Genomic DNA, 14945 nt, shown 5'->3' with positions numbered 1-14945 from the left:
AACCTTAGAGGGAATCCCTTAATATTTTTAAGTGTTCATGACACTTTATTTAAGAAACACTACAACAACAATAATGGAAATGCACGCCTTCCAGACATGTAGAATTTGCTGAAGTAGTATGAGGTGTGTGGTTTCTGGACAGTAATTTTCTGATTGAAGCTTGAAGAGAAGCCAGAACTCAATCTTTTTTTCTGCATTTGCATCACATTAACATTAAAGCGCCATCCTGACTTGGGGTATGGGGCTCTGTCTTGGCAGATAGTTTAAACACTTGCAAGGAGGTGCTTCCACCACTTCCTTCCTATCCACAGAGCATTTGAGTATCTTAACTTGCTGTTTTAATGCTGTTCCACATCTTCCAGACAATCCTCTAGCATAGCGCTTAGATGTTCTTGAAATGTCTTTTCATAGACTAGAAATGCAAATATGATTCCGGCTTTCATCCTCCAAAATTAGAAAGGAGTCACCATCAGTTCTACTATATATTTAAAATACTTCTGGAGCCAGACACAAAGCTAGATGAAGATGAAGGCATACTGCAGAAGTCTGTTAGTAGGACTGTTTCCAATGATTGCAATTAGAATTAGGGATTTGTAAAAAAACACCAGTGAAAAAGGGTAGTATAGATTGCAGCTACATAGCAGCAGACTGATATCACAGGACTCTTTAAATAATGCATAGAGAAGCAGAGTCACCTGTAGTAGGAACATTTTAGGCTGCTGCATAATTCAGGAGTTTTTGTTCCTGTGAAGAATACATTAAGGTTTTCAATTCTAAACTGCTAACAGGTCCATGGTCATTTGACAGTGATAAATAGTGACGATTAACATGTTGTACAGTTTAAAGATCTCACTGTTTGACTTTCATTTTTCATTTCCATTTCTCCTGCAGTCTTCACACTCCCATTCACCCTCATGTCAGTGATCTGGCTCTGGGCCCTGTTCAGTGGCAGCTTTTCTTCTCACGGAGGCTGATGTGCGGTGACCCTTGCCGAGGATTCCCAGGGAAGTCTGGACAGGCTCATATAGCAATTCAAAGCAGCCCACCACAGCCCAAAGCTTTCACAAAATGCCAAACCGAAGGAGAAGACAGGGACCTCTGGTAACGACTGTCAGCTATGTAGAGCAGTGAGAGTGCTCTAGGGTGGTTCTTACTGCACTGGGACACACAGGGCACATGTACGGACTCAGCCTTCTTCAACTGGGCAAGAAGCATCTCATGAAATGCTAGCCAGCCTTCTGCAGGACCTTCAGGCAGTTACTCACGAATAGAAAAAAATATGGATTCTTCAAACACAGGAACTGCTGATTGAAATGTTTATAGCACAAGATAGACGGATCAGATGAGTGGTCTTCTTGCTGGCATAAAAAACCTTTTTAAAAAACATGTTGTTTTGACTGGGTTGGCTAAATTATTCATGAATGCCTGGATTTTCACACAAGACAGATCCAGAGATCCTAAAATCTGATGTGGCACCTCCTGCCAGCTCTTAAGTTGCATTTTTGTTATCTATCAAATAGCAATTAGGACATTGCTTAGAATCAACCTCCTGCATCTAATCTGCTGGAAAATAGGGACTTTGAAATCATGCCAGCGTGGTAGGAAGTGTTTCTGTATCTTCCAGTGGTACCTAGTTTTATCACCACAAGCAGTTAGCACAGTCTGTGATGTGGTTTAAATAGTATAGATCTCCCATTGCCTGCAATGTAAGTTGTTTTTTTTTTCCTCCTACTTACCTGTATTAAATTCTACTTTAACATATTAAAAATATCTAAATTAGATTATTTTTTCCTACAGCTATAGCAAGTAAAATGAGAGGGAACAAAACTGTAGTTGTGCTGATGACTTTAAGCCATTTACTAGAGCTAGATTCTGGAGCACACCAAGACTTTTCCCTGCCACAGCAGGTTAGAGAAGGGAATTTAAACAAGTTTTGATCCAGAATGTACTTGACCTTCTCACCTCCAAGAATGACTCCTGTGACTTCTGCTGAACCTTGCAACCAGTGCAGGGGCATCCGACATTACTTTCTAGCTGTCAGGTCGCCTGAAGGTTAGCATCATAATTGCCTCAAATATATTCATGCATGGGAGAGTATTCATTCTCGTATTTGGAGTGGTAAAATGGAAAGGATATTTGTTAAGAGTCAAAGCTACAGCTAAAAATTAGGACAAAAGAGCCCTTTTGACAATCAGAGATTTTGTCTAAAGCCTTGACACAAATTTCTTATCACTAATGAGAATCAGCCCAGCTCTAAATTGTCCTTCCACATTAGCACATTTCTCTCAATAAACAGACCTCAATAGCTGAAAAGCAAATTATATATCTGCTGTTAAAGCATAAAATGTTATGACAGGAAGCTTCAGAAAAGGACCAGTAAATTAGATGTCAATTCTGAAGGCAACCAATACATGCAATGTATCACCTTGTATGCAGGATACATTCAAACAGAACAATGTGGAAATACAAGGAAAACAAAAGCCAGTAAACCAAGTCATACACAAAAGTCATACAGCAAAAGTTGAGGATAAAGTCAGACTAATTAGATTAAAAGTTTCCTTGAATTTAAAACTATGTTCCTAGAAATATTTTTGAACAACAGCGAGATGGATGGTGGAAGGAATCAGAAGGCAAGCAACAGGAAGAGAAGGATATGGACTTTTCTACAGCGGTGTCTTTGGCCTCCAGACTTTAATTTTGTGGAGGTTTTCTCTCACAAATATTTCCCATTGCTTCCCAAATTTTATGATTAAAAAGAGTCCCCCTAGATTTCCTTCCTAAGATCAAAGCCATACACATCAACCAGCACTGTTGTCAAGCACAAGTCTGTTCTTTGTCCTTCCTTTTCTGACAAGTTTGGGGGCCTATCATCCTGCCCAATACTTACCTTTCCCAAAGTCTTACTCTTCATAGTGAGAGAGGATTTGGTTATGGCATCTAAACCTAATTTTCTAAATGCCAGACGATAGATTATGTACCAGGGTCCCAGGGCCTTTCATATTCCCTTGGCAGGAAGGAAGTAGCTGTCAAATGATTTCAGCATCCATGATTAAGGGACCATCCCTTAGAGAAGGGAAAAAACCAAATTACCAACGGAGCAAATTAAAACCAATTCATTTTAACATTGTGTGTTTACCAGGAAGTTTTGTGTTTTGGTTTGATTTGGGTTTTGGGTTTTGGGTTTTCTTTTTCCCAGAAAGCTGTGTCTGAAAGTTAAATGAATTAGTTATAAGCAGCAATTAACTTTCAGAGCAATGTCACTTGGCAAACACAACAGCTAAAAAAAGAAATCAAGTGTGTTAAGGTTAGACTGAAAAGCTCATTACAGACAGTTTCCATCTCTGATGCTTTGCAGAAGAGTTTTTCAAAATCACTTGGTGTAACACCCAGAAAGACGTACTAAATGTTTCTGCTATTGGGGTACCTCAAAACTCAAGCAATAATACTGGGCAAAGTCCACCCATCTTGCCCCTGTGGCTCTGTGTTGTCCAAGTGTGAAGCAGCTCCCTCCTCACCATAGTGTACCTGTGACGCGCTTCTTACACCAGCTTTGCAAAGCCGCTATCGCAGGCTGACTGTGATGGAAAATGTCTCCTTCTGACACAGCTTGGGTAGTTGATGCCATTTCAAGTTCTTGCCTGGCCACATGGGCCAGAAACCAGACGAGCATCTTTCCCTCTTCCCTCAGCTGCTCTTAGCAGCAGGCAGAGCTCTTGTGCCACACTTTGCTTTAAGCCACAACTTTTTAACTACTGATTGCAGTCCAACTTCCAAATTCAATGGGAACTACAGACAATGTTGAGCGATTTGTCTTAGGGAACACTTGCAGAAAAATTTTTTTAAAAAAACCAGCAGCCTACATAAGCTTCCACCTAAGAGTCCTAAAAGAACTGGCTGAGCAGATTCCCAGCTTCCTACTCCAAGCTAAATTAAAAATACATACTAATGTGTTAAGCTGATGTTTATTTTAAATAAGTCTCCGACTGCTGGGATAATTTTTAGAGGTTGAAAAAATTGCTTGTCTGTACCAGCATCCAAGAGGTCAAGCGTAGAATGGAGTAAATAGAGGTTGTACAAAACACAAAGTGATTGTTTATGACAATTATGTTCAGCTACTGGAAAACTAAATCACAGGAGTATAAATAATGAAAGTCAACACGTTTTTATGAAAAATTGTTAAATAAACCACAATTTCTTTAGCAAAGGCAGTCGAGTAGATATATTTGGATAGTAAGACGTGACAAGTACCACTTCATAGGACTGTGATTACAAAACTACCATGATACAGTACCAAAAGCAGTTAGTAGGTGGGTTGCAAAATTACTAAAAGCCACCTCAAAAAGCAGTAGGCACTGGGGTATTTCCATTATAAAAGAGTCTTTTCAGAGGGCTGCGTCAGGACAGCCCAGTGATGGGTACAGTTCTCAGCATTAATCGACGCTTTCAATAGTGTCCTAAAAGTAAACATAAAATTATTGCTGATAAAATGAGATAAAAGGATTAGCAACATTGTTAAATGGTGATAAGTAAGTGCCCGTTCAGTCAAAATATGTTTTCCCACAGACAATTAGAAGCATAAAATCTATGGAGATGCTTTGCAGAACATACCCCAAAACCAGGGAGGGGGGAATAGGGGGAGGGGGCCATACTCTGGAAAGCAGTAACTCAGGAAAGGTCAGTGACTCTGAAAGTCACTGGCTGAACAGTTCAACACGAGCTTCCAGCAGCACGCCATGGCAAAGATGACATACATAGTATTTTATAACCATGGAAAAAGTGAATAGAGTAGAATGATGATTTTACTGCAGTTTCAGACAATGCAAAATCCAGTTTGAAGACAGCAGATGAAGTTCTGATATTTACATTTTTAAAAGGGTGTGGAAGATTACTCAGACTGACTGCGAGCTGAAAAATGAGACTGAGAAGGAAAGAAGCTGCCTCAGCAAGAAATACAAGGAGCTCACTTATTTAGTGTCGTGAAAGACAACTGGCTTGTATAAATGTCTTCACAGGGAGAAAATGCTAAATATCAGACAGCTTTTTAAGCAGACAAACCACGAACGATGGCTAAACGCAGGAACCAGACTTGTTCAAATGGGGAAAAGTGTTTGCAAATGCAGAGCCTTAGAGCTCCTGTTACCCGGGGAGGTAGCACATGCTCCATTTCTTGAGGTTTTACCATCAAAACTGGTATAGCAACAGGTCACTTCCAATCAAGTTACTGAAAGCATTTCTCAGCTAGATTCACACTAATTGCAAAATCCCTTCACGCTGCTCTTCCCTGGGGACAACTACAGACCCAGAAAAGCAAGCTTCCCATGAATTACAAGACTTATGTCTTGGGAGATATGGATTCAGTCCTTGCCTCTGCCAAACACGATTTGTATGCCATCGAGCTAGTTACTTAAAGTAACTTTCATTTTACCTAGTTTTAGGTATCTAAAAGCTAAATGCCTATTTAGCATGTAAATCGCTGAAGCATTTTTATCCTCAGCATCTCTAACTGCCAGTAGAGAGAAGGAGGCACTGCTGGAGAGCTGTTCCTCCGACAATTCTCAAAAAAATAACTATACAGTGAGGAATTTCATGCTTTGAAGAAATCTCTATGCTGATAGAAGGAAGGCAGGAAGGTGACTGCCTTAAACTTGGACAATGACACCCCAGACATATAAACAAGGGAAGGTCTGCCTTAGCCTCTGCTGAAGAAGATATTAATATGTATAAGCTGCTGTGAAAATAATACCTTAGAGACTTAATATTATTAGGAGATATATGAATAGCTATGATAAATGGCATCAAGAAATCACAGTGCTGAAATTTTTGCAAAGCTCTAGGGTGAAAGAAAACTGAATCTTGAGATATGACAGGACAATATTCATACTGTGAGCCAGATCTCTGAAAGCCACGAAGAAATACTGTGGGTATGGAATCTGTGTACGCTTTCCTTAATGGCAAAGATAGCTGAAAAGAACTCTTTCTCAAACAAAGTTTTTTTCCATTTTAAAGGGTTATTTTTCACCCGCCTGGCTTTCAGGATGGCAACAAAGTTGTGCCAGAACAGCTGATGGGGCCGTGAACGGCTGTGTGGCAGCAAAGGCCTTTTAAACCAGATTAACCACTAAAAAAAGAGGCCTGTGGAGTCACAGTGTAATGCAGAATAGTTAAGGAAGCAAATGAAATTCCCTAATAGCTCTGAAATGGCACAGAGGAGACTAGAGCTGATTCAAGCAAGACAGCTGATCTTATGACATGGAAGAGAGGTTATGACATTTCTCTTGACCAAGAGGTAGAGTGTTCCTTATCTACACAAACTCTGGAGGTGGCAGTTCAGGCGACCGCCCTGAATAGCGACATAAGGAATTTACAGCAATGAGTTTCCTATCTGCTTGTAGGAGCAAATTCTTCCATAAAAATATATCCGTCTTTTATTTTCTTTGGATTTGATCCCAGCAGTCAGATGGGGAGGAAGTTTTGCACTTCCTTTATAGTAAAGCTTAATCAGTACACTGAGAGATCCATTCTGCAGCCTTTCATTGTACCCGGAGAGTTTACTCCTCCAACACTAGTCAGCAGAAAGAGTGGCCCTGATATGAGGATCAAGTAGGACTATATCTATCAAAGCCTCGTGTGACCCCAGCCATGCAGCAGACTTCACGCCAGCTCTCTGGCACACTCCTGCCTGTCCCTCCACCCAGGGTTTCTCAGGAATTCCGAAGAAACACTATTAAACCCATATAAAAAAGCACTGCAACAACAACCACCAAAACAGCTCTGCAGAGAGCTGTGTTAGGAGGCAGAGGAGACTTGAGTAGCACATTAGCAGGATTGGAAGCAAAATTCTCTCTTTGTTCAAGCAATTTACATAATGATTCTTTTCTTTTTTATACTTTTTTTTTTTGCACTAGTTATTTAATATAGCCATTATATTTGATTATGGCAGCTTGAATTGGGATGCTGCCAAAAGATACTGTTTAGCAGGGTCTGAGGGGCTGGATATTTGAGCAGAGCATTTTACTTTAATGAACTCCCCCTGCTCTGCCTTGAAAAGAGCTTATAGGGATTTTCTCACAATCTTCTCAAGGAGCTGGGCTTGACTGGGGGGGGAAAGACCACCAAACCTTAAATAGCTTTACCCGACATGAGATTTTACAAAGTAAATAGCAGAGATTTTTTTTTTAATAAAAAAGGAGGGACTAATTCACACAGAAAAGTCACAAATGCATTATGCCTATTCCCGTACTTGCGATTTTTCAGCCAGCTTACCAAATCTTTCCAACCAACATCCCAGCTGATGTTTCAATGTGTATTAAATACATTTAAGAGATGAGAAGCGCAGAATATAAAAGGCATACCCACCCTGGATGTGGGCGTGTTTATAAGGATCAAATTCAACAAGAGGAAGAGCCCTAGGTGTGAACCGGGGTAGTCAGGAGACAGAAGCCTACAGCATAACAATAATACAGCCATAAGACGAATAGCAGGATTACTGTTGTGACAAACACTCTGGGGACAGCAGACCTGCTGTGGCTGGCTCCGAGCTGGCCAGGCACCACCAAGCAGGACTTGGACACAAATCTGGCTCAGCACAAGCCTTTGCTACAAGAACGGATCTTGTGCGCTCCAGTAGCAAGCAGAAACCCAGAGAGGAAAAGTCTGCCTTGCCACAGGAGTGCGATAAATCAGAGCAAACTTTTCTGAGAGAGGAATATCTTAACTCCCAAGAGACCGCATTTAGCTAAACAGTTATTTTAAGACAGCAATTACAGGGGGAAGAGGAGGGGAGTTTCATTTTTCTTCTACACAGCTAATTACTAAGAAAAAAATGTCAAAAGGTGACAGGAAATGTGAATTTAATAATTCCTAGAGCAGAAGCAAGTATTAAAGAGCAAAGTACTGTAAATAGTCTAGCCTTAGTTTTGTTGTTTGGTTGGGAAATTGACCTTGCTTAAGTAGTCAACTCTAATTATAATTCACTTGCGTATTAAAAAGATCTGAATTTAATATGAATTAATATAAGATTCCAAAGTTCAGAATTCCACATTTTCCTTCCTAGGCCATTTTACTGCTTTAATCAGAGAAATTCATGCAACTTTCCCTTCCCAGTCTACTTAAGTAGTCTCTAAGCAATACCCTGTGTCCAGCAATTTCTCCATTTCCATAGGTGAACCTGTGTGGCTAGAAAGTTTGAGCATCAAACAATCAGTCATTAGAATGACAGCTTCAAGCTGCAAGCCTGATGAGCCTACCTTGTGTGGCTTGGAGTAATGGTACTTCTCCTTTGCTACCCATTCACCTAACCTTTTTTTCTCTTTGCATAATGTTTCACTCCTTACCAGCAGCTCAGTTGAAGCCTCTATTCCTTTCATTTCACTATGAGCATATAATTCTTTTCTAATTATTTTTATGAGCTCCTAGATAAAATTACAGAATTAAGCTGTGGCAAGAGCAGACAATCTAGTCTCTTCCTGAGCCAAGCAAAGCCTCGTACAGCTGTCACTTCCTTTTATCCCATGTGTTTATCATAAGAAAGGCCTGCCGTATTGGAATAATGTTCTTGCCACTATCTTCTTTAAGTGGAAGAATTCCAACATGACATAGATTTTTGCAGTAGGTAAAGCCTCCGGCACGAGACACATTAACAACATACCTTCTCTGACCCTCCCAGAAAAGTGGATGTTTTAAAATCCTTAATGCCAAATATTTATCTCTGAAGACTGCAGCCTCGCCTGCACCCTTGGCAGCTTGGAATCAGAAAACCACTTTAAATAAATATCTAATATACCATGGAATAAATATAATGAATTAGTCATTGCTCCTTACCATAATGTAACAGCATTCCTGAAAGCCAGGCTCTATTGGTTTTATGCAGAGGTGCTGAGACAAGAATGGGTGTCCTGGAGATCACTGCAGTGGGAAACAAAATGAGACAGTGGGAACATCATGAATTGCGATCAGGATGCTGCCGCAGACTCTGCGTATGTCCCTATACATTCCTGCAGTTTTGTTTGTAACTTGACAAAGAATTACCTAATAAATTAGCTAAACATTTGTCTCTTTCACTCTAGTTGCTTGTAAAGATGCACATTCTTAAACAGGCTTGCGGGTTCAGTGAGTCTGTAAGTGAATAGATCCTTTGGATCCTCATTTTACTGTTAAACAAAAATATGACTTTTATACAAAGAAGTTAAGACAAAAATGCAATACGTATTTAATGGTGCTCTCAAGCAATGATCAGCACCAAATCCTGCACCCCAAGGATCGCGTCATGAACTGGTATCAGTTGATACAGTTTCACTATTTATTGAAAAGTCTTTCATTATTCTTACTTGTTGTTCTCATCTTGTCAGTTCTCTGTTTTTATTACAGTTTCTGCCCATGGGTGCAAGTGAGTGTGAGTAGGGGATATCCATAGCTAGGCTCTTAACTGGCAGATAAACTCACACAGCTCCAAAGCATCCATAAACATGCACACACACGAATGCATAATCCGTCATAATAACATGAAGATCTGCAGAGCAGAAACTATCACGCAGTAATGCTTAAAATCATGAATTTCTGCAGAGAATACCCAGTAATATCTGCAAAGCTACACCATGTTTTGCTTTTTTTATGAGCCAATTGATAAAACATATGTTGTGCATATGGTCCATGGGGAAGTACCATAAATAGAACAGCTGTTAACTTTAAGAGTTACAATAGAAAAAATGTTTTATTTCCACCACAGGTTTTCCCATTCTTGTTTTCTCTACATTGTCGGATATGCCCCTGGCCTAGCCATCCCCCTCACCAACCCAGTTTCTGTTTAAGACTCTGCGAGCAAGCTAAGGGGCCCCTTGGTTTGAACATTGTGTTTCAAAACTGTGCCTTGCTCAGCAGAGACCATGACAGACCCGGATGGGAAGAAGACTGCACATAAGCTTGAACTAAGACACACTGTTACCCTCTGCAACAGTGAAAAGTTTCCACACCTGGTGGGAGAGATTATTTCGTACCCACCCAACCTTCACTTCCCCAAGGGATGACTATTTTTATTTATATCTCACCAGGATGAGATGCACTGACAGATGCTATAAAACAAATTCATCCTCACTCATCATTGAAGTACTGTCGTTGAACAATCACTGAGAATGCATGCAGCATCTAAGTGCCCTTTCTTTGTGATAGATAGCACATCCTCATCCCTCATCATTAGTGTAATTATTAGTAATAATTAGATGTTGCATCACTGACTCCAAAAGACATGCATTCATACGCACCGTCTGACCTGAGGTCTTTTTGAAGTTTTGATGGAATACCAGGGAGAAGCGTAAGAGAATTTATACCATGTTCAGTGCATACTTGCTCCTATTTTATTAGGACCTAGAGATGTATTAATTATATATAAAATTATCTTTGCATAACAATAGCAACATTTGTTTCTATGGCAGATGTCAGTATTTGCTAATAACAGGATTTTAAAATACCATATATCATAACAACTCCAAATGCTGCATACAGTCAACACAGCAGTCATGAGGCATGGTAGCCGTAATTTTGATACAGAACTCACAGAATCACAGAATTGTTGGTGTTGGAACGGACCTCTGGAGGTCATCTGGTCTTCACTTCCCCTTGTTGAACTTCGTGAGGTTCCTGTGAGCCCAGTTCCCCAGCCTGTTGAGGTCCCTCTGGATGGCAGCACAACCCTCTGCTGTATCAGACGCTCCTCCCAGTTTCGTGTCATCTGCAACTGCTCTGTTTTATCCTTCATAGGGTAATTTCAATGGGATTATAAAGTACTGCCTTAAAATATACAAACCTTGTTTTGAAAGTATATCCCCCCACAAGCACTTGCTCGCCAACTACAATCCACAGTACGACCGTAAATACATTGCAGTTGCTGAGCAGACACCTTACAGCACCTATTAACATTTGCAACGAAAAGATCATGACTGGTGTTCTGTGAGAAAGTACTGAGTTAACAGTGTTACTGGACCAGTGGGGACTTTCTCCTGTAGAAGTGCTGTTTTCCTCCTGAGCAGGCACAGTAGTAAAGAAAAAAGGGAACAAAGTTCTGCCTGTATTCCACATAGAAAAACATTGCAGTAAAACTCTATCCGGGCATTCAGGATGGGATACCAGTTCCACTTTGGTGGCATCTGTAACAGAAGAAATTCTCTCTCTCTTTCTGTCTGTCATCCAGGCATTACTTATCAAGAGGTATTTCCAAAAGAAAGCTGCTGGCCTGCCTTGATGGTCACTACTACCGTTACATTATTCTCACGGCAGCATTGAAATGCTCTTCATTGAAATGTTCCTTACAGCAACATCAGGAAGGGATTTCCTTTGCCATGTTTGAAAAGGCTGACACTTCCACAGACCTGCACTGCTCATTTGCAAAACTGAGACTGATTTCAAAAGGTCTGTACCCAACTCAGAGCTCTCGCAGGACAGCAGAGATGATAGTAACCAGCCTAGCCTTGACTAATAGGCTGACACTGCTTTATGGTAGGACACTCTCCAGTTGCTGGAAAGCATTGAAGGGAGACTGAAACATTACCAGAGAGACAGCCAACTTTTAGGCTGCTCCATTTTTGCTGAAGGACCAGAGTAGGGACCTTTGTGGTTCCACTAATAAATAAGAAAAGCAGATCTTTTCATCCAGCTTTTGTTACCTTCCAAAATACACTTATCTATTAATTATTTCATGCTGTACCAACCTACCAAAAGTCTCTTCACCCCACTTATACCACAGATAACAGGTGCAGGGACTAGAAGACACCGAACACTTTTGAAAGTCCCACCTTATATTTTTATGGATCTGTGAAGATCTGAGGGATGTTGTCACTATGATAGATACAAATATAAGAAAAACAAGGTTCCCGACAGAGATGACGTCTTTTATTATATCCTTTGATCCCATTGTGAAGAGCACGTACCCAATTCCTTCATCAGATCTGGGAAGGAAGTGGTGAGGCTCATGCCAAATCCAGGCTAGGAGCAAGGGCTCCAAGCGCTCGGTTTCCCCAACATTAGCATCAGCACTGTGTGCTGCTGGAGACACCCAGCAGTACGAATTTGATCTGACTCAGACGTGGGCACATGATTGCAGTTCTCTTGAGTTAGTCAGACACTACGGAGCTGCATTCTTTTATGTTGGCTCTGTGCCAGGGGAGGAAGCGAGGGCAAGATGCACTGAGCTGACTCAACAAAGACTTCTGAGCAAAGATCCACCAGCAGCTCAGCCCATTGCAGCCTATAGCTATGGCATTTTGGAGAGGACTTCAGGAGCCCTCAGCCCAGCTGCAAGCTATTGGCATATCAATAACACCATTAACTTAATCTGTCATTGAGTTTTGAGAGACAGGTTGTTAGCACCTGCAGAGCAGAAAGCATTGCCAAAAGGAGGGAGGAGAGGTCACCAGTCTTAAGGAAGAGCAGGAGGGCCAAGCATCTAAAAAGTTCCAGACATAGAGAGCTCTGCCAAAAGTAGTCATAAGAAAAATAAACATTTCTGTTTGTAACTGGCAATCATAGCATTGATTTTATGATTCCTGTCCTCCTTTCATCCCTCTCTGACATCTGTACCTGATGCTGAAAATACGATTGTCTGACTGCAACTGGAGCGCTCAAAGTCAGAGTCCCCGGTAACCAGCAATCCTTTTAATGCAGTGATCCAGCACTACCATGCCATCCTTCCAGCTGCACCATTTTCTCAAGATAGTGTCAGGATTAATGCTCTGTCCTCTTACTGCCACCACTGGACCACAATAACATCTGGCTGAAGCCCTGAACTTTTAAAGATGGACACACAATATGTGGTCAATATGCCAGAGCCTGTCAGGGTCATGTACAACCTTAAGCTACCTCATTTTTCCACAGTGGGACAGACTCTTTGCTTATGTCAACAACACTGATTTCAAGAGAAAGACGCCAACATATACTGGTGGAGAAGACTGGGACTGGCTTTTCTTTCTATTCTCCCTCCTCCACAGCACTGCTGAGATGTTTATGACTTTGGTGTCTATCTGCTGACCTATATAGTATAAATTTGGACTGAGGCGACTTTTACAGTTCAACAAATACAAAATATTTTTTAAAGTCACACTTGGTCAGATACTAAGTCTGGAAAACATCAGCCCCAAAGTCATCATAACAGAAATAAAATTAAACCATAATTCAGTCAGATTCAGCATTACTCAATGCAATAGAAAGTACTGGTCCCAAAGCCTGAATCTGCTGCCCTTTTACGAGTTCCTCTCTGTGCTGAAGACTATAAATCCTTGATCAGATGATCTTTCCTGAACTGTAAAATATATTGAGGCAAGTTCAATTTGATTAGGCAAGAGCAACGCTCATTGAAATCAAAGACACTTAGAGCAGAAGGGGGTCCTACAAATCAGCTGCCCTGGCATTGACGACAGCTTGTCATACAAGGCTTAATAAAATCTTCAATACAAATGGTTATTTGGAAGATTAAGTCTGTACTCAGTGGGCCTGGATCCTTCAAAAGCATGAAATCAGTCGGAAAATTGAGGGGGCACATTTTTCCCAGGTACTTGAAGATGCCAATATAGCACTTGTCTACCTCATTACACAGCTAAATACCTTTGAAAATATAATCTCTGGTCATACTCTCAAAGGAGAGAGATTTCTAGAAGTGTCCAGATGTCCAGGAGGTTTACAAAGTTCCTAGTTGTTTAGTTCACAACAAAATCAATGAGAGCTAAGGGCCTCATATAAAACATCATCAATCTGCCTAATTAAAAAACACAGCCCCTAGGACCATGTGCCTTGTTAAAATCAGTGGGGTTGGAGCTCTTGCAAGCTCTCAAAGCGACGCTTTGGCTTTCCGTGATACAGTCCCCAGGCAGCTAGCAGAGGCACCTGATCAACGGGAATGAAAAGAGGAGAGGTGACAAGCCCGAGCCAGCCGCCAGGCACAGCTGGGCTCTCAGGACCGAGGTCTTGCAACAGCGGGGAACAGATGGTCCGTAGAAAAGCAGACATTAAAACAGGCCGGTCCAGACCTTCACAAAGAGACTTCAATCATAGCTGCGCTGTTTAAAGCAAGCCGTGGGTTTGCTTAGACCATTTGAGAAGGTGTTTTTCTCTAAATAGCAACGTAGGATGAGAGTTGCCACTTCCAATTCAATCACCCTTCTTTAATATAGCCTGGTGCTTTGCAGCTGGGTAATTAACCTTGATATTCATTCGGACTTGGAAACACACAACTCCCATTGCTGTCAATTAGCTGACAGTGCCGGCTGTGCATTGATGGAAGATTTTTGTGTGACCCTGGCAATATGGCATTTGGGAAATATCAGTAGCTAATACAATCAACCTGCTGGAGAAAGTCCTTCACAAATTACTCTAACAATTTTAGAATGGGAAGTGAGATTGTGAATTTGTCACTGGACTGAGTTCGCAAAACAAAATGGGCATACATGAAAGTTTACCCTGCCTTCTCTTCTTATCGCAACCCTGCTTTCTAAAAGATCCCTTCAGATAATGGGCAAACCTTCTTGTTACCATGGTCTTGGGCAGCTCTGAGTGCAAGGAAGATGCCTTGATCTCAGCTAAAGCATTCAGAAGCTACCCTACTTTCTAATACTAACGTAAGGCTGGAGACAGGGTTATAAAAGAGCGCTACAAAATAATTTTTGACATAGGAGGTGGCTCAATAAGCATTGCAATATGAAAATGGGACACGGATGGGAATGGCCACTGGCACTTTACTTTTCCCACAGGTTTCTTTGCATTTATAATAAAGAGTTACATCTTACTGGTAACAAGATTAAATTAGTGGGCAGCAAGAAGTTGAATCAGACTATTTTCCTGTTATCCCACAGCGGGCCACGTTCTGCTAATGAGTGTTAACCCCGCAATCAGGCAAACATTCATCTTGAGAAAGGAACAACCTCATTCAGGGCTTTTAAAGCAGCCAGCACAGTCAACAGCTAAAA

The 14945-nt window shown here is 41.1% G+C and overlaps 1 protein-coding gene across 1 annotated transcript in view; it reads left to right on the top strand.

Moving 5' to 3' along the window:
• The window catches only part of BEGAIN (brain enriched guanylate kinase associated), a 152741-nt gene that overhangs the window by 129105 nt on the left and 8691 nt on the right, over positions 1 to 14945 (top strand). The gene's annotated exons all lie outside the window — the stretch shown is intronic.

Source organism: Rissa tridactyla, chromosome 4 (assembly GCF_028500815.1).
Source record: "Rissa tridactyla isolate bRisTri1 chromosome 4, bRisTri1.patW.cur.20221130, whole genome shotgun sequence".
In the NCBI taxonomy this organism is placed as follows: domain Eukaryota; kingdom Metazoa; phylum Chordata; class Aves; order Charadriiformes; family Laridae; genus Rissa; species Rissa tridactyla.
Note: the sequence above shows the minus strand (reverse complement) of the source record. Positions and strands in the feature narration are given on the sequence as shown.